Here is a 19,873-nt window from a genome sequence, read left to right on the forward strand (position 1 = left end):
TAAATGTTTTCTTAAAAAAAAAAGAAGAAGAAGAAGAAGACTTGAGCTTATTGGAGAATTATTGCTTTTATTGATTTACTGTATTTTTTTGTTTATTTTAGATACACCTTCCCATGGAATATGAAATTAGATGAAACAAATGGGGGAGAAAAGTGTAATTCTGTACCTGGAAAAGTACCTGGAATGTACTGAGAGAAGTTATTTAGTTTTTGAAGTAATGCTCCCAATGCAAAACAAACAACAATTCAAGTAGCAAATGGAAAAGTTTATGTAACTGCCCATAAGTTATAAAATGTGAATAATTCCAAACATGTGTAGCATTTCGAAGTACTTCATGAAATAATATTTTAACATCTTGCCTCTCCAAAATATAGGAACAAAACAAGCCAAGCAACAACTAAACCAAATAATAAATTTCATTTTGAGAAATATGGAAAAACTATGACTTAATCAGATATTGCATTGAAACAACTCAGAGAAAGATTTCTATGGGAAGAATGTTTTGGAAGAAAAATTAATCTGAAGACACATCCAGGCTGCTCCTTACTCCTAAAATAGATCTCAATTTCAAGAAGTAAATAGCCTCTTTTTCTGGTATTGTATCTAAGATATTCAGGCCACATACTATAAGACTGAAAATACAAAAAAGGGACTTGGCTTCTGACCTTTCATGCTTTCCCCAAGAAACGTTTGTTCTGCTGGTATCCAACAAAAATAAAAGCCATTTGTATACCTAGGATGTAATTAATGGTAAGAAATAAATAGAGGCATATGTGCTGAAAACAGTATTACTGTCAGCTAAAAATTTGATGTGCCACACATATGTGTGGGCCATAAGAAATCAGTATCTTTCCCAGTTACATTGTTTGCCTCTTGGCCTTAAAAACAACAAAAAAGATTTTTTTTTCATGAGCAAAGGGAACTCGGAGTGGCCAAATGCTTTTGCCAGTGGACTGGTTGGGTTTTCTTTCGTGAATGAGGAGACACATACACAATACACAGGCTTCCCCGCCATTCTTTTCATGGCTCTCTCTCTGTCCAGCAGTGTCTGGGGACTTTGGAGATTTTGCTTCACCTTTGAAGATTAGAGGGAACTGTAGATAGGAATATGCTTTAGTTTCCATAAGTAGCAAAGGTTTTTAATTTTTTTTAACATTTTATTTATTTTTGAGACAGGGAGAGACAAAGCATGAACAGGGGAGGGTCAGAGAGAGGGAGACACAGAATCCGAAACAGGCTCCAGGCTCTGAGCTGTCAGCACAGAGCCTGACGCGGGCCTCGAACTCACGGACCGCAAGATCATGACCTGAGCCGAAGTCGGCCGCTTAACCGACTGAGCCACCCAGGCACCCCAGTAGCAAAGGTTTTTAATATATTTTTTTTTTTTTATTTTGAGAGAAAGAAAAAGCACAAAGGGAAGAGCGACAGAGAAAGGGGGAGAGAGAAAGAATCCCAAGCAAGCCCTGCACCTTCAGCACAGAGCCTGATGTAGGCCAGAACTCACGACCCACGAGATCATGACCTGAGCCAAAGTCGGTAGCTCAATCAACTGAGCCACCCAGGCACCCCAAGCAGCTAAAGGTTTTTAACTGATTCTTCCTCTGTGTACTTTTCTTGGCCCATTATTAGTGAAGTATGTTCCTTTTCTCCTCTAGTTGTATTTGACCCTTAGAATATGCCTCAGTTTATAAAAGTTTCACCATCTTTGACCTTAAATATCATTTTTTCTGGAAATAAAAATGGGATCCACTTAAGACAAAAGAAAGTTTACTACCAGGTTGATTAAAATATACTTTCAAATGTTCTTCGGGACAATCTCTTAAAAAATGATTAAAATCTGTCTTTTCCATGAAACTTGAGTAGGTTCAAGATTCATGTACAAAAATTATCTACTTATTTAGAAAAATAAACAAATAATATAAAGAAGGCTTTTATGTATTACTATAGTCTTTAATTATGTGGGTCCCAAATACATTATAGTCCAGGTAGCAAATTTAAGAAGATTAGTAATTCTTTAAGTGTAGCAGATGCTGTTGGTGCCCCACCCAAATTCTCTAGCACTTTCCACCCATTGTATACCTACTAGACTTCCAACAGCATCCCTCCGTTACTTGAAGACTCTCCCTGGTTCTTGGAGCTCTCTTTGCTGCCTATGTGGCAGTTTGCAAGTGCCAAGGAGTTAATACTCCCCAGAGCTGCCCTTCAACAATGCAAAGTTGGAATCATTGCATGAATATCCCAGCTCACTCACCCCTCAGAGGGATGACTGTGAGGTGTATTGTACCCTGACTCCCGTGGTCCCAGAAGGATTAAGCTCCACATATAGACAGTGGTAACTGGACTGTTATTGAGCACTTTATTGGCTGCCTTCCTCCTCTGAGTTCATTCCCCTTCTCGTATTCTTCGGGATCACCTTTCAAGTAGGCTTTTTATTCCTTAATCCCTGTCTTACGGTTTGCTTCTGGGGGACTCAAACAAAGACATTATGGAAACGTTGCTCATCCACTCTGCAATTGTTCAGAGATTTAATTTTCCCAAAGGGAATGAATCAGCACTCCTTGACTTCAGTGATAAAATTGACACTTTTAGTGGCTGTGCCAAAAAGCCCTAACCAGTGAAAGTATATTGCCAAAGGTCTCCAACAGAGCAGATTTCATACCAATGTCAGTCTACCATGCACAGGTAGCCTTTTCATTATGGCACTCAAATGTCATTACCTGTAGATCTTTACTGGGAGACCCATGAGTTTCGTGGGCAATTATAAGCCTTGGTACTGGTATCCTGAGGACAGAAAGGAAGGCTTATTGACAGTCTCATAATATAATACAATATCCTTTTTTTAAAGGTTTATTTATTTTGAGAGAAAGAGAGCATAATCAGGGGAGGGGCAGAGAGAGAGAAGGAGAGAAAGAATCCAAGCAGGCCCCACACTGTCAGCCCAGAGCCCCCACAGGAGGGCTCCATCTCACAAATCATGAGATCATGACCTGAGCCAAAATCAAGAATCAGAAACTTGGGGCACCGGGGTGGCTCAGTCGGTTAAACATCCGACTTTGGCTCAGGTCATAATCTCGTGGTCCGTGAGTTCGAGTCCCGTGTCAGGCTCTGTACTGACTGCTCAGAGCCTGGAACCTGCTTCAGATTCTGTGTCTTCCTCTCTCTCTGCCTCTTCCCTGCTCACACTCTGTCTCTCCTCTCTCTCTAAAATAAATACATAAATAAACAAACAAACAAACAAACAAACATTAAAAAATTAAAAAAAAAAAAAAAAGAATCGGTCGCTTAACCGGCTGAGCCACCCAGGCGCCCCACAATCTCCTTGTTTTGATTTTGGTATTTCACCTCTGACTTTACCCATGCTGGGTGTCTCAATGCCCCCAGGACTCTCTGTTTCCATTTTTCCTGCCAATAAACTTCCATTTTTTCTCAGGGATGGATGGGAAGAGATGCTTGTGGGCGGTAAAAATGGTAAGCACCTTATACGTTAATTTAACTAATATCCCCCTTTCGGCCCATGCCTTCATTCATGGTGCACTGGGACTTTCCAGGGTGGAGCACGGGACATTAACTGTCCTTAGTATCCATCCCGTGTGCTTTTAGGTTGCAGCTTCCTCTGCCATGTTAGTTATCACTCTTCCAGCTGAAGCCAGATTCCGTCTACTGCTGTTCTCCTCTCCAATTCTCTTTGCCCCTGTACTCTTATTCCTTTCTTGTTTATTCCTTTTATGTAATTTTAGTGGGATTGCATGACCCACTTCAGCTCAGGTCATGATCTCACTGTTTGTGAGTTCAAGCCCTGCATCGGGCTCTGTGCTGACAGCTCAGAGCCTGGAGCCTGCTTCGGATTCTGTGTCTCCCTCTCTCTCTGCCCCTCCCCTGCTCACATTCTCTCTCTCTCTCTATCAAAAATAAATAAACATTAAAAAACATTAAATAACAAATAAAGTACTGGCTAATATGGTCAACACGATCCTGAGCCTCGCAGTCCTTCTAGTTTCTCTAAGAGTGTGATCTCAGGTTGTACTGTCAGGGATATGTGGCTTCTCTGCAAAGAAATTCATTTTTATATGAAGAAAGAATAAAGACCCAAAGGAAAGAGTCTGATTTCTCCTGCAAAATCATGTTCAAGACATAAAAGCACTTCACATTTCTGTAGAAGCAGGCTTTTTTTTTTTTTTAATCGAATCAGCAACACATAGTTTCATTTAATCTGCACAAACCTGGCATATTTGGTGACAAAGTGCTTTTTTTTTCACCAAAAACATTAATAATAATTTCAACATCTACTTCAGCAGTGGGTCCTAGAAACAGTCACACAGAATAGTGGACCAGAGCAACTCTACCATCTGAAAAGTCAAAGATTTAAGAAACACTAAAGGCCAAGAAGAGGGACCCAGAGATTTACAAAAACTGTTCTTAGTTCACCAAAATGAAGGTGTACCTCATGAAGCGTGAGCCTAGAATATAAAAGAGAAAAAGGAAATCATTACCTTATAAGTAGTGTGACCATATGTACACATATACCTATGTGTTCAGTAGAGATTGCAAACAACGACAACCAAGACCCAGGTCAGAAGCAATGCTTTGAAGTGCTCCTTTACCACTACAATCAAAAGCTTACCATGTTTTTAACCAAGAATCTCAACAGAAGAATGTGATTTTATTCTATATCAAGCAAAGGAGGAAGTTGCCTGTTTTCAATTTGATTCAGATTTGGCCTATCAAAAGAATAAAGAAATTGTTTCATCTGAGGGAAACAGTGGATTTGCAAGAGTTATAAATATGAAAACAAATTAATATGGAAATTTTAGTTATGCTTTATAAAGATTACCTAAGTCACGAAATATAGAAAATTTTTTTTTCATCAAAAATGTTGCAACTAAGACAAATCATTCACTGTTATGGTTTTTAGCAGGCATATGGTCTTTCACCGTGGCATGGATGGATTAAGGCTACATTAACAGCAGCCAAGTGGCTCGTATATGCCAAGGGAGGGTGGTTAATCTTGGTGTGCTTATTTTCCCTTAAATTCCAATTTCTTTTGCTCATTTGAACTACTTGCAGAGTATGGTAAGAGAAATAGTACAAGGTGACTATTGTATATATAAAGGTTCCAAATAGTATATTCTTTATGTTTCATCAGCAACACAGCTAAAATGTGCAAGACAATATTAGAATTGGCTTTCTCTAGCTTCTCTCTTTAATTGCTCATGCTTGAGCTGCAAAATTAGGGAAGCAAAAGGAAGATGCTGTGATTTACATTTTATATAAAAAGAGTCTTAGAATAAGAACAAATACCTATTATTTCACTGCAATGCTCCGTCATGGAGTAAAACGGGGCACTTAATATTTGTGAAAAGGAGGGGCAGGTTCATAAGAAATAATACAGGGAGTGAGGATGAGAGAATGAGAGAGGGAGCGAGAGAGAAAGAGTGAATGCTTCTTGCAGTTTATAAATAAATGCTCTTAATAACTCTCAGAATTTAAACAGAGAACTTATTTAGGAAAAGTGCAGTGAAGAAAAAGCTCCTGTTGTGCCCAATTTGCTTGATTATTTAAAAATAAACTAAATTCTGCCTAGGATTCAGGAACTTTAAATGATAGAGCTTTATTAAGTAAAAAGTTTGATATAAGTGATATATACCCTTGAATTCTTCGATGAGCTCTTTTTGAAAAAAGATACAGAGTTGCCAACTATGGCCATCTGATACTTAAGCTAATGGAAAGAACATATGCCAAGGGAAGACATTCACCATCACTGTGACCTGTTAGGAGGTATTTCTGCTTTAATAAGGCCACATGGCAATATCAGCAGTCATGTAGCAGATGTATGTGTTGTGTAGAGTTTCAAAAGAAGTCTTTCCCTATGGAAGATCTCAAAGTTTATCTGGCACGTGTAACGTACCCATGCCACAAAGACCAGCTAAAACCCATGGCAGAGAACAAATATAGCCAGTCAAATTTAGGAAATGTAGCAGATTCATGAGCTTAAATAACAATAGGAAAATAGCTCTTTTAAGCCACTAGGTTTAGCAGTGATTGGTTATGTAGTGATAGATATTCAACACAGCTACTTACTATGCATCCATGGCAATCAATTAGTTTAATATGCAGTGGTGTGTACAATAAGAACTTAAGAGCAGACACTTATCTTTCAAAATTATTAGCAACCTGTTGAAAGATAACCATAGGCTACATCTCCTCCATAAGTTATTCTTTTTTTTAATGTTTATTTATTTTTGAGAGAGAGAGAGAGAGCACGAGCGAGGGAGGGGCAGAGAGAGAGGGAGATACAGAATCTAAAGCAGCCTCCAGGCTCTGAGCTGTCAGCACAGAGCCCAATATGGGGCTTAAACTCATGAACTTAGAAATCATGAGCTGAGGCGAAGTCGGTAGCTCATCTGACTGAGCCACCCAGGAGCCCATCCTCCATAAGTTATTCTTAAGCACAACATTGAGAAAAGCATTGACCTTCTACCTTCAAGTTCACTGAGTTTTCTTGACTATTACAAACCTGACATGGATACGTATACCCATATACACATGGCTCTAAATCTATTTTTCATGAGTGTAGGAATAAAAATTTAAAAGTAACCAACAGAAGATTTGAATTACAAAGACAATCTTTAACATAAGAAATGGAATAGAAGGGGTAGAAGATCAACATCTTTATGCAAGCAGGAGATAGGAAAGAAGAAAGGGAAATGCAAACAGAAAAGAAGGTAATAAAAATGAAGATGTGGAATAGTTCATTATGTTAAAAATAAATAACTACGAGAGGAAAAACTCAATTAAATTTTTTTTTTCCTGTCTGGAAAGAGTTAAGATTTTAATCTAATCACATTACTTTTTCTATAATCGTCAGTGGATCCCTGCTGAGTTCCTCATAAAGCTAGAGGTATATTTATCTTTCAAAGGTATAGGCTTCCCAATTTGGACAGTATTGTTCATTATATCTCTTCCTTTCTTCCTTCCTTATTTCCTTTATTCATTTGTATTTGTATTTTTTTCTGAGAGAGAGGAGAGAGGGAGAGAGAGAGAGAGAGAGCTCAAGCAGGGGAGGGGCAGAGGGAGACAGAATCTTAAGTAGGCTCCACACTGAGCACAGAGCCCAACACGGGGCTCGATCTCATGACCCAGAGATCTCATGACCCTGAGATCTTGACCTGAGCCGAAATCAAAAGTCAAGTGTTGGACGCTTAACCAACTGAGCCACCCAGGCGCCCCTTTGTATCCTTTACTGTAGAGATCACTCCTTAGGACAAATAACCAACTCATTTTATACAAGTCACTGAACAATTGGCCCATAATAATGATTTTGCATTCTGGCTGCCCTGCACTAAATTTCCTCTCATGAGAGGCAGGAAAAACACCTGCTATAGTCTCTCAGCCTCTCCTCCACCTGCAGAAGGCTGGTATACTTAACAGATATATTTAGATGTAATTTCTTTCCTCTTTGACCAGTTTCTTCTCTTTAATAGATTTCTATGCATATATTTCCATGATTTTTGTTTATTGTAGATATTTACTCAGAGAAATTAGAAGTTGGAATTACAATTTCAGGGAATTTGTACGGTCTGTGAGATTATTTCAAAAATGAGTTCACCACAGCCCAAAGTGTCAAAGGACATACAACTACTTATCAGTAGAAGTGCAATTAGAACCCTGCCGTGTAGACTGTATTAGAATCGTTCATATCTTTTTATAGGTTTACCTACATAGTGTTAGAGGAGTCCTTTGAAAAGTGGAAAGACTGCTTTTTATTAACTAGCACTTTTGTCTCCACCTTCTATAAGCAATATGGCTGTAAGTTACAGTGCTATTTGGATAGATGTAATGAAAATTCCAGACACTACCTGTGAGGTCTGGTTGTCTCCTCTGGGCAGAAGATGCTGCCTATCTCTCATTCTGGTACTTAGAGATTTGTAAGAAACTCATGACATAAACCCATGGCAAAGTTCAGAGATTTCTTTTTTTTCAAGTTTATTGATTTATTTTGAGAGAGACAGAGACGAGTAGGGGAGGGCAGAGAGAGAAAGGAAAGAGAGAATCTCAAACAGGCTCTGCACTAATGCAGGGCTTGAACCCACAAAGCCATGAGATCATGACCCGAACCAGAACTAAGAGTTGGACGCTTAACCAACTGAGCTACCCAGGCACCTCCAGAGATTTCAACAATAGCTAATCTATCCATTAACTTCAATCTCATGCAAGCATTAATTTTTTTTTCTTAGAAATTGTGATATATCTTAATATAGGACCAGCATATACAACATTCACAGGTAATATTTTTACTGAAATATAATTGATATATAACGTTACGCTGGTTTCAGGTATAAGACACAATGACTTGATATTTGTATTTATTGTGAAATGATCACCACAATAAATCTAACTAACATCCATCACTTTTCATAGTTACATTTTTTTTTCTTGTGATGAGAACTTTTGAGATCTACTCTCTTGGCAACTTTCAAATATGCAATACTATTATTAATATGTAATATTAACTATAGTCACCATGCTGTGCATTATATTCCTATGGCTCATTTATTTTACAGCTGGAAGTTTGTACTTTTTGATCACCTTCACTCATTTTGTCCAACCTCCATCCTCCACCTCTGGCAATCACCAGTGTGTTCTATGAGTCTTGGTTCTTTGTTTTTGTGTTTTTATTTTTTATTTTTGTTTTAGATTCTACATACAAGTGAAATTATACAGTATTTGCCTTTCTCTGACTTATTTCACTTACTATAATTCCCTCAAAGTCCATCCATGCTGTCATACAAAATTTGTAAATATCTGCCAAGACATCAGACTGCCAAATTCCAGCATTTTCATTAAAAATCATAAGATGTCAAGAATAGAAAACACCTTAGAAATTATCTACTTCTGGGGCGCCTGGGTGGCTCAGTTGGTTGAGTGCCTGACTTCGGCTCAGGTTATGATCTTGCGGTCTGGGTGTTCGAGCCCCAGGCTCGTCGGGCTCTGTGCTGACAGCTCAGAGCCTGGAGCCTGCTTCGGATTCTGTGTCTCCCTCTCTCTCTGCGGCCCCCCCTCCCCCACCCCGCTCATGCTCTGTCAAAAAAAAATAAACATTAAAAGAAAAAGAAATTATCTACTTCCTCATTAATACATGAAGAAGCAGAAGCATGGAGGAGTGAAATAGCTTGCCTAACGGGTAAACAGGTAATTCACTGGCTGGAAGCCAGATCCTCTGATTCTTACTCCAGAGCCCATTTATCACTGCTGGGGAGAAGAGGACAACTTTGGGGTAGCTAGTTGGTTTTCTATTCTTCCACTAAACTATTTTTGATTTATGTGTTTATGAACCAGTTCTGAAGACAGAACCGCCAGCAGTAGTTTAGAATAGAGAGAAATTCATCCATTTCATTCATTCATTAAGTGATATGTGCTGCTCTAAGCAGTGGAGACGGATGTCCTCCCTTTATGGAACTTGTGTTTAGTGTGGAGGGAGAGGGATGGAGACGGATGGTCTAAAGAAAACAAATCAATAGTACAAATAAGTTTATATAGGGGTGCCTGGGTGACTGAGTCAGTTGAGCCTCTGATTCTTGATTTCGGCTCAGGTTATGATCCCAGGGTCATGGGATCAAGCCCAGCATCAGGCATGGAGTCTGCTTAAGATTCTCTCTCTCTCCCTCTGCCCTTTCCCCACTTGCACACATGCACACACCCTCTCTCACTTTCAAATAAATAAATAATAAACACGTTATACTGTTTATACTGTATATACACGTATATATAGTGTATATAAATATACATATATACATATATAAATAAATATAAACACGTTATACTGTTTATACTGTATATACATGTATACTGTTTATACTGACATCCTAAGAAGAAGACATAATGGAATGAAAGGCTGACTACTTCAGATTAAAGAAGGTCTTTCTGAGGCATAAATCCTTGTACTAGGAAATGAATAACGACAAACAGCCAGTCATGCCAGCCTCTGGGAAGAGCACAGATTGTGAAGCAAAGAGTCTGAGGCCAGAACAAGGCTGGTGACTATAATCTGGGGCCAGAAAAGCCAACATTGCTAGAGCATGGTGACTGAAGGAGAGAATGGGAGATGATGAGGTCAGAGGTAGATAGGAGCCTTACTAAGTCCATTAAAAGAAGCTTGAATCTTATTCTTAGTATATCCATTTGAAGGTTTTACACACAGAATCATCATTCTTCGATTATTTTTGTTGCTTCAGATCACCATGACTGCATATGTGGAGAAAAAAATTACAGGGAGGCCATTATTTTTTGGCCTATATTTTGTGACTTGCAATAGAGAGTAAAACAACCTAATCAAATAAGACAAGGCAGAATATAACTGGAGTTATTGGAACATTATTTTGTCAGACCAGTTGGGGAAAGCAAGTCCAAGAAAAGGACATCTGAAATCTGGAAACCCATATATCTTTGTCATCAGAATAGGGAGGAACTTATCATCCAGTGATATTCAACACAGTTTAAGAATCTAGGAACTTTGTGAAGATGGTCATTAAGTCTCATGATTCAAATTATGTGGTCAAGATCAGCTTTGCAAAAGTCACAGTAATGAATCTCAATGGAACATTAATGTGTTACATTCTCAATCTATCTTATTTTCACATTCTTTGCTCTTGACTTTGATCATTCTACTTTTTTCATGCCCTGTCCTTGAAGTAATGAAGATGCTTCCTAAGCCATTTGCCTTGATTTCCAGGGACTCACCTGTTGAAGCACCTAATTTAATAAGTGGTAGGCCTGACCCTTATAATATATGTGAAAAGACACCACAGGAGGTAAATAGACATCATTTGTCAGTAAGGCACTGTGTTAATATTTTATAAATGCCACCTCATTTATCTTAACTTCAAAATTATAAGATAGATATTCTTTTTTCCATTTTCCGGGTAAGAAAATTGAGGCTCAAAGTGTTTGGCAAGCTCTCCTGGGGCATACAGCCTGTAAATGGCAGAGTTGAGATTTTAACCTGGAAGAGTAAGACCCCAAATCCAAAATCTTCTTTGTGGGGTATTCCATAAAGAAGTCTTTCTACCATCAAGAACCTCAGGTAGAGTTCAGCCTGGTCTTCGGTACATCTTGTGAGACCCGGAGTGTGTACCAATTTTCAGTTATTATTAATCACCTCCTCATCACTAACAGAAATATTCTCACGTATTTTTTAAGACCTGACTGATCATTAATTGGACACCAATGGTGATCCAGGAAATTAGAATTCGTGTAATATGATAACAACTCTAAAGTTGTCTTTTACAAAACAACTTTTAAAAAGGTTGCGTGTCATGTAAAATCCTCCCCCACTCCTATTACAGTTCAATGATGCAAATTGTTTTCCTTTTTGTGGTAATTTAATGCTCCCCTGAACTGGCTCCCGTGATTTCAGAAGCTGGCTTCCAAACAGTCATGCTCACCCGTACAGACTCCCACGATGAGAAATTCATTTTCTGCTTGACTTTGTAAATGAAATTACACTCTGACACCACTCCTTTCTGCTGCCATTGAAAGGTATTAATGAAACATGGCATCAGAAATTTGTTTGCAAGGTTGTCTTCTATTATATCCTTTGGTCTGAAAGTCCCTCTTTAGATCCCTTGGCCAAGAGTTTGTGTGGGGGGTGGTGGTGGTAGAGGGGGGATACTCCCAGTGTGGCCAGGAAATCAAACATATCGTTAGGCCTCCAAATTGAGAAGTCATTTTCAGAGAGATCTTAACAATTATAAAAAAAAAAAAGCTGTTCTCAGATAAAAACTACATAGATGTTTACATTTTACCATTGCCTTAGGTTGTTTTTAAATAGAATGTCCCTATGTTTCAATAAATCAGAAATTAGAAGAAAGCCCAAGATCCTTTAGAAAGGGAAGTTATCTAGATAATGAAACTCATTGCTCAAGGTATAGTTGAGGACGTAAGATGATTAATATCATGATCAAGTGTTTGGGGGTACTTCCCTGTTAGCTGCCTCCTTTGTTCTCCCTACTCTGAGAAAATAAAATCAACCATATTTAAGAAGCAGTCTGTTCTGATGTCCTGATTTGAACACAACTCACCCAAGACTCTTCCAACATCCTGTGTTCCTATCCTTGCCAATAAGCCTTGATTTACTAATCACACTAACCTAACCTGGGTCAGCCAGTTTTCTATTCTATCTGCACTCAAGGATCACCTACACAGGTCCCTGAGTTCTCTCCCAGTGTCTTACTTCCACACTCAAGGTAAACAACTTGCACCCTTGTATCATTATATTAATACAATATGACAAGTGGTTTGGTATCCTAGACCACTTTGGTTGGCATTAACCACACCCTTCTTGACTATCTTGACTATGGCTGTATCCCCAGCAAAAATCTAGCACATAGTAGTGATAAAAAAGATATTTACTGAGCAAATAGATGAACAAATAACTGTAGGGTAGTTGTTTTTCTCCCAAAATTGTGCAAACCAAGTTCAGTTTCTAGACTCAAAATTAGGGAAAGAACCAGAATTAATTTCCATGACATTTTCTAGGTACTGCTGGGCTTTGAATTAATATGATTTTCACTGTCCTTGTCCCTTTTGGTTTTGCTATCTTGTGGTTGCAGTTTTCCTCACAAATTGTTGCCTGCTTGTTTTTAAAATACAATCTGAACTTGAACATGGGCTAATGTTTGGTTCTTTGCAGACCTGATACATTTTTAGCTTTAATCTTTACCAATGGCAAGTGTTAGAGACCAACTTGACTATGAGAGTTCACTACAAGTCTTATTTTTCTGGGATCTTTCAGAAGTCATTGTTTTCCCAGTAGCTGTGACATAACTCCTTGCAATGAACTTTCCTTCATCCCCAAGGCTGAGTTAGCATCCCTTATCACTGAGCTTACTATTACCTTCTATCGTAAGTGACAATCAATTCTTCCCACTCTGGACTGTGTGTGTGCTTAAAGTCTGCAATCCAGTCACTTGTTTTTCTTTTTCTCCAAAACTTAACACAGTGCTTAACCTATAGTAAAATCTTAATATATGTTTGGTAGATAAATGGATAAACAAAGAATAGATGATAGATAGATAGATAGATAGATAGATAGATAGATAGATAAAATTTAATTCTGGGGAGACAGACAGATTCCCTTTGGAGTCTGTTATAAACCTAAAGCAGACTTTTGTCCACAGTAAATTGATTTTGGAGTCTACGCTAAAAACTGATATCGTAATTGATCAGGGGCAGTATGGGATACAAGGCAGGAGTCCTGAGGATTTTTCACTACATACTAAGACACTTTCCTCTTAAGATCTACAATTTTGCATGCTTTTTTGTTTAAGTATTAGAGAAGAGAAAACATCCTATATGTCCTCAATCCCTTGATGTGGAATTTGAAGAGAGTCTGATGGAGTTCATAAATTTGCCCTAGTTTTCTGAAACACCCCCTGGCATGGAGGTCTGTAGACAATAGTTATCAAGTCCCTCCCTCATGCTCCTAACAAATCAGTTCTGTGCTGGAACAGAAGGAGAGTCAATTATTAGGTGAATTATTGCAAGTTATAATGGAGAAACAGTCACTTTTTTCTATCCCAAGTGCCCAATCTTGGTTCTCACTGCCTGGAGATCATCATTATTAATAATTCCAGGCCTTGAGCTAAGTCAGACTGGTGTACATTAGCATATTTAATGCGCATGACAGCCCAGTGAGATCCAGGGCTAGTCACATTTTATGAAAATTAGAGTCATGCAAATTTCAATTATGCAAATTTGAAATCACTTAATATAAAAATATCAACACAGCCTCACTTTATTTACAAAATTTCAAATATAGTAAATGGCTCTCAAGTTTTAAAAGTATGAAGAATTGCCTAATTTAAATGACAAGCCTAGATAGTTTTAAATAGTATTTATACTTTGGTCACATGTACCAATTTTGCTAGAAAATCATAATTGTTAGAATGAAAGCTAATACTTATTGAAAGCAAGTATGAAATACTTATGAATATCTATGAATATTTATGAAAGCTAATACTAACTAAGCACTTCATAGGCAACATCCCCTTTATTTTTCCAACAAAATCCTATGTGGTAGAACTATTATTATCCCCATTTTGCAGATAAAGTAAAGGTTAGTAGCAGAAGCAGAATTTTAATTCAGGTAGCCTGGCTCCAGGCTTAATCAATGTCTTGCCTCCCTTTGCAGGATTAGTCTTGAATTCTGTGCATTTTGAATTAGATATAACCTTCAGGAACTCTCCTGTCACATCATATATGCCGGCCCTGTAGGTACTATATTCTCACCTTTGAAACTGCAGCTTTAAGTGACTTGCCCAAGGCCTCCAAGACAATAGAAGTCAAATTCATCTGTCAGGAACATGAGCTATTATGCCTAGATAAGGACACAGACACACCTGGGAAAGCAATCTAAGACTTCAAGTACTTCTGTTTTGTGCCTTCATGAACTCTCAGTTTCTTGCATAATGTTGGGCCAGCTTAGCCCCCATGATCTCTCATATTCTATCTCTAAGCCTCTTTTCCCTCCCCAGGATCATCCAGATACTAACCTTGTCCTAAGAAAACTCCACACATCCTAATTCCTAATACCCTACCTCACCCTCTGTTTAAGTTCAGACAAAAGAACCCTGCGGGCACTTTCTCGAAGTACCCACGCTTTGAACAATGTCTGCTCTGTAACTATAACACCGTCTTCTCGAACAACAACCAGAATCCATACAGGTTTGACCCAGGCGAATATGAGGGGTGGTGGAGTAGTTCATCACTAATAACCTCACCACACATTCTTGTTATCAAATTCTGATAGATTTTTGCAGTGCGTATCTTGCCCGGTGGAAAATATATGATATATTCTTTCCAGGTTGGCATCAGAATCGACAAAAACTATGCTTTAACTTATAGAAGCTGAAAATTGAGGACATGTCCTTTTGTTAATTCTCCAAACAGAGCTTCATAACAGATAAAACAAAGCTTTTGTGTGAGAAAAAGTTCACAATAATGTGTTGTGCTGGGTAACAATAAGCAGTTTTTGCATAGAAGCTGCTGAAGCTGTTTGCCTTTTTTTTTTTTTTTACTGATGATAGATTTAGCATTAATTAACCCGTGTATATGTGTGTATACTCATGTGCACACACATGCAATAGAATGATGAGAAAGAGAAACACTTTCCTCAAGCAAGAGGACCACAGCCTACTAATTATAAATTCTCTTTGATGCAAAATAAATTCCTTTTCTTAGAAGAACAAAAGATTCACTAATAGGAAAGTTCCTAGCAACCTACAGCTCTGTGCTCTATTATCTCCTGAGTGAATATGGGCACTGAATATTGATTCAAAAAAGCATTTGCTTCTAGGCCATCTGAAGTAGCTACTGGAATTAAAACAAACACACAAAAATTCTTCAGTCTAAGTGCACAGCCCAGTTTCTTCCTTATCCTCCTCTTCATCATCATCATTATTCAACATTTTAAAGTTTCTGGTATAAAAAAAATTTCTAGTATCTACAAAGTACTTAACTTATAACACTCTTAATTGTTTGACACAATACACTTAGGAGCCCCATCCACGGATGTTGATGTTGTGACCCAAAGAGGTTAAATTACTCATCCAAGGTCACACAATGATGGATCCAAGGCTGGAACCAGGAGCACACTGGTTGCTCTATCATATCCATAGCCTTTTTTCCCTGATGGAATGCTTAACACACCAGGAAAACTCCTGATTTCTCCTGCTCTCTGCCTCCAAGACATCATTATCTCTCTTCCTGGACTGTTTAAATGAAGGCACACTATGAAGGATTACATTCAGAGGAGCCCATGAAGAAGAAAGAAATGAAGCCAAGTCAGGTCAGCCAGCAGTGTGATGGGTGGGGGAATAGCAGCCCTCCCTGTCCTTCTCAGACAGCCTGAGCCTACAGGGAACACGGGTCTTTGAGGATGTGTCAAGGAAATGAGCCCTTTGCTAAAGGTCAAGGCTGAATCATTTCAGTTTCCTGTAAAGGAGAGTAGTTGCAACTGTGTAACAGAAAAAAAAAGAAGAAGAAGATGATGATGATGATGATGAAGTGAGAATGAAGCTTGGAAATTTGGGCACCTCTACAGACTGGGGTCAAGGCCAAGACAAGATCTCAGGGCAGACAGGTCTGGGTTCTGCCTCTGCACCTGAACGGAAACCTGACCACAGAAATTCTCCACCCTTTTAGTGAAGGATCCTCTGATTGGCCTGGATCAGATCATGTGGAAATGAGTCTGGGCCTCCTGCCCATGGTCCCAAGATCAAACAGATGAATAGATGGCAGTTAAAAATAACAAATAGTACACTTTTTAAAATACCTGAATTTTCACCCATATTCTTAAGTATCACATCCATTACAGTTTAAAGCACACTTTCAAAGTATTTTAAAAACTATATATATTTTTTACTTTGACACACAAATGTGGACTCCAAGAACAAGGAGATATTGGTATTCTCATTTTTAAGATGGGAAAAGTGAGGCTCGAGGATGCTAAGATGGCCACGTGGGTAGAAGGTGGTAGTGTGCAACTAAAGCCAAGTACTCTGAGTTCTGTTTTAGACATACCACTCCCTCAACTCCATTATATGATATTGTCGGTGGTTGATCATGTCCGAGATATAAAGATGGAAGCAGATCACTCCAAGATCAGCTAATAACAATCTCTGGGGAAAGGACCCAGGCGCGGTTATTTTTTTTTAAGTGCCCCAGGTAACTTAAAAATGTAAACTGTTGAGAATGGCTAAAATTAACAACTTGGGCAACAACAGATGCTGGCGAGGATGTGGAGAAAGGGGAATGCTTTTGCACTATTGGTGGGAATACAAACTGGTGCAGCCACTCTGGAAAACAGTATGGAGGTTCCTCAAAATATTAAAAATAGAACTATCTTACCATCCAGCAATTGCACTACTAGGTATTTATCCAAGGGAAACAGGTGTGCTGTTTTGAAAGGGCACAGATGCCCCAATGTTTATAGCAGCACTATCGACAAGAGCCAAAGTATGGAAAAAGCCCAAATGAATGGATAAAGAAGATGTGGTACATATATACAATGGAGTATTACTCGGCAATCAAAAAGAATGAAATCTTGCCATTTGCAACTATGTGGATGGAGCTAGAGAATGTTATGGTAAGCAAAATTAGTCAGAGAAAGACAGATATCATATGACTTCACTCATATGTGGAATTTAAGATACAAAACAGATGAACATAAGGAAAGGGAAGCAAAAATAATATAATAACAGGCAAGGGGACAAAACATAAGAGACTCTTAAATACAGAGAACAAACTGAGGGTTTCTGGAGGGGTTGTGGGTGGTGGGATGGACTAAATGGGTAAGGGGAATTAAGGAAGACACTTGTTGGGATGAGCACTGGGTGTTATACATAGGGGATGAATCACGGGAATCTATTCCGGAAATCATTATTGCACTATATGCTAACCAACTTGTATGTAAGTAAGTAAGTAAGTAAGTAAATAAATAAATAAATAAATAAAATTAATTAACAAACAAATAAATAAACTTTTTTAAAAAAGCACAACTCAAGAAAAATGTAAACTGTTCAGAACCACTATTCTAAGAAAACATCATTTGAGTGTCAGAGGCAAAAAAATAATTCTTGGGACACATGGGTGCCTTGGTTCCATGTCCTACTCTTGATTTTGGCTCAGGTCACGATCTCTGTTTCTGAGTTTGAGCTCTGAGTCAGGCTTTGCACTGATATCGTGGAACTTGCTTTGAATTCTCTCTCCCCTTCTTTCTCTCTCTCTCTCTGCCCCTCCCCGACTTGTGCACACACACTCTCTCTAAAAATAAATAACTAACACTAGAAAAATAATTCCTGAAACTTGAAACGGTAAAGGTATTCTCATGATTTTTTTTTTTAGGTTTTCCATTTAAAATGCTGGCCTCTTTCAATATGAAAGATTTATACCTGCAAACTTTGCAAAAGACAACAGTTTGAGAAGTTGGGGTTGCTGGGGGCAATCCAATTTACCAAGGAAACCAGCTGAGCCATGGAACAACATGGAGTGGGGTGGCCCACAGCCACAATGCTATCTGCAGAAGGGCATGCTCTCTGTTTCTTTAAGCAGAAACTGGAACATTATTCCTTTACCACTGCAAAAAGAGCAATTCGTTCTTTGCTGGAAGATCCACTTATGTAAACAAGACCTCTGTTTTCTGCCTCTGCCACAAAGAAAAGTGTAGTCCCTCTACATGGGTAGGAGCCAGAAAGCAGAGGTTGTTGTCTTTTACTTCTCCTTGGTGTCTCTTACTTCCCAAAGCATTCTAGTTCTTTTTTACTTAAGAAAAGAACTGTATGTCAACTGGGCAGTTCCCTAGGGAACTGAGATTCAGCTAACAGATCAGCTCTCAATGCTGATAGAAGATGCCATTCCCAGTTAGATGCTGAAATAAACAAAAGCAGAACCAATGTTTTCCCTCTTATGTGCAAACTAAAGGAATCAATAACAGTATTTTTTGCTACCTAACTTTTGGTTGCTTCACAATGTTATTCTATTTGTGCATCAACCTTTACAATGTATTGGTTCTTTCAGGGTTGCATTCATTATGTAATAAAAATAGTAAGTAATAAATGATTTAAGACAAAAAGAGTTAGGAACTCTATGGTTTTGATCTGAATCTCAACTTGTAACACATGCTTCAGATCTCATACCTAAGGTTCCAGACAACACAAGTTTTAGTCTGTAAGAGAACTAAGACCTTCTCAAGTGATAGACTGGTGACCCTAAACCAAGCAAAGGTGATTTTATAAACTGATATCCCAGAAATGAGTTCATGTCAGTATCTCATCTGTAAATATCACAATTCAAGCGATTTTAAATATGATGATGTCTTATGATAATGCAAGGGTGTTTTTAGATATTTATTTTTATTTTTTGGATGTGTACTTGTCAAAGCTAATGCATCTAGCTAGATGAGCAGCCATGCCTTCCTTAATGGCTATGGTCATATCTAAGTCAAATTTTTGCAATTTATCCAGTATCCTTCTTTTGCCTAATTCCTAGTCAATATTTGGATATCAGTTTAGCAGTGTCTCTTCCCAGCAGGCTTCCCTGACCCACACTCCCATTGTGAGTTAGAAACTTTTCCGCCATGCTCCATTACACCCTGTGTTGGCCTTTCCATGTCACCAATCGCATTGAGTAGAGATTTCCAGTTAAAGCTACAAGCTCTTTGATGCAGGGATTAATTTCATTCATTCATTTGCTCAGATACTTTCACATGTCTGATACTGTCCTAGGTCTTGGAGATACAGTCAAAACAAAACTTCCTGTCCCTATGAAGCTTATATTTTGGGGAAGACAGAGGGGCATATGAAATTCTTGTGTTGTGGTAGTTGGGGATGGGGAGGGAATTTTAGGAATTTTAGGTGGGATAGCCAGAGAAGCCCTCACTGGGAAGGTGATATTTGAGGCACATCTGAAGAAGGTGAAAAAATGAGTCAAATAGGATTCTGAGGAAAGAGGGTTGAAGCAGAGGGAACAGCATATGCTAAGTCTAAGCTCTGAAGAGTATGCATGCCTCCTGGAACAGCAAGATGGCCAGCAACTGTAGAGTGGAAAGAGAGAGCAAGAATAGAATATGTTCACTTTGGTGCTGGCTCTCACATATAGAAGGTATCAAGTAACTCTTTATTGAGTGTTTAAAAACAATAAAATTAATAATATATTTGGCAATAATAATTAATATTAAAAACAAATAGTAAAATAATAAATAATAAAATAATAATAAACTTTCTGGTGAGAAACACTTATTTGCTCTCTCTTGCCAAATAAAGAGATAATCACAAATTTATTCATATTTCTAGGAAATTTGGGGTTTTATGAACCAGAT

At 38.3% G+C, this 19,873-nt stretch overlaps 1 long non-coding RNA gene across 1 annotated transcript in view; it reads left to right on the forward strand.

Moving 5' to 3' along the window:
* Positions 1-18,492, forward strand: part of LOC128315068 (uncharacterized) — a 31,336-nt gene extending 12,844 nt beyond the window's left edge. The window contains exon 3 of the long non-coding RNA XR_008297436.1: positions 17,902-18,492. This is a non-coding gene — a long non-coding RNA (uncharacterized LOC128315068). The remainder of the gene's footprint in view (positions 1-17,901) is intronic.
* The last annotated feature ends 1,381 nt before the right edge of the window (positions 18,493-19,873 follow it).

This window comes from Acinonyx jubatus, chromosome C2, assembly GCF_027475565.1.
Source record: "Acinonyx jubatus isolate Ajub_Pintada_27869175 chromosome C2, VMU_Ajub_asm_v1.0, whole genome shotgun sequence".
Taxonomy (NCBI): domain Eukaryota; kingdom Metazoa; phylum Chordata; class Mammalia; order Carnivora; family Felidae; genus Acinonyx; species Acinonyx jubatus.